Raw genomic sequence first — 511 nt, 5'->3', positions numbered from 1 at the left:
GGCAAGCGCGGTTCCGAAAGCTTTGTGCCGAGCCGAGCCGCCGCTGGGGACGCGCGGGGCCTCCCGCACCGGGCACGCGGCTCTCCGGGGCCAAGGTGAAGCTCGGAATGCCCCGGAGGCTTTCCCCCCAACTTGACCTGTCTGAATGGACTGGGGATTTAAGGTGCCCAGGACAACAATGTCCCTTTCCCCAGAGCCTGGCTCTGAAATGTGGATTTGAAATCCCCTGTCCGTAACCATTCATTGAAATTAAATAAAATTTGAAATTCAGTTCCTTGGTTGCTTAAAAGTCCGGGATTGGAAAGTGGATATAGGATTGAACTAACTGCCCATAGAACATTTCCTTCTGTGTAGAAAGTTCTGTTGGGTCATCCTCAATTACTAAGAGGAATTCTGAGCACCCCATGGACCTTGTTGTGGATTATTGAAGCTAGGTCTACCTATCCTTGAACTTATATTCAAACTTTCAGGAGATTTTTGAAATCATATTCTCCATTGTGAGTGTACTCAA

This window comes from Echinops telfairi, unplaced genomic scaffold (genome assembly GCF_000313985.2).
Source record: "Echinops telfairi isolate 266 unplaced genomic scaffold, ASM31398v2 ScPeMD7_1713;HRSCAF=2227, whole genome shotgun sequence".
Taxonomy (NCBI): domain Eukaryota; kingdom Metazoa; phylum Chordata; class Mammalia; order Afrosoricida; family Tenrecidae; genus Echinops; species Echinops telfairi.
The sequence above is the reverse complement of the archived record's forward strand: the minus strand, read 5'-3'. Positions refer to the sequence as shown.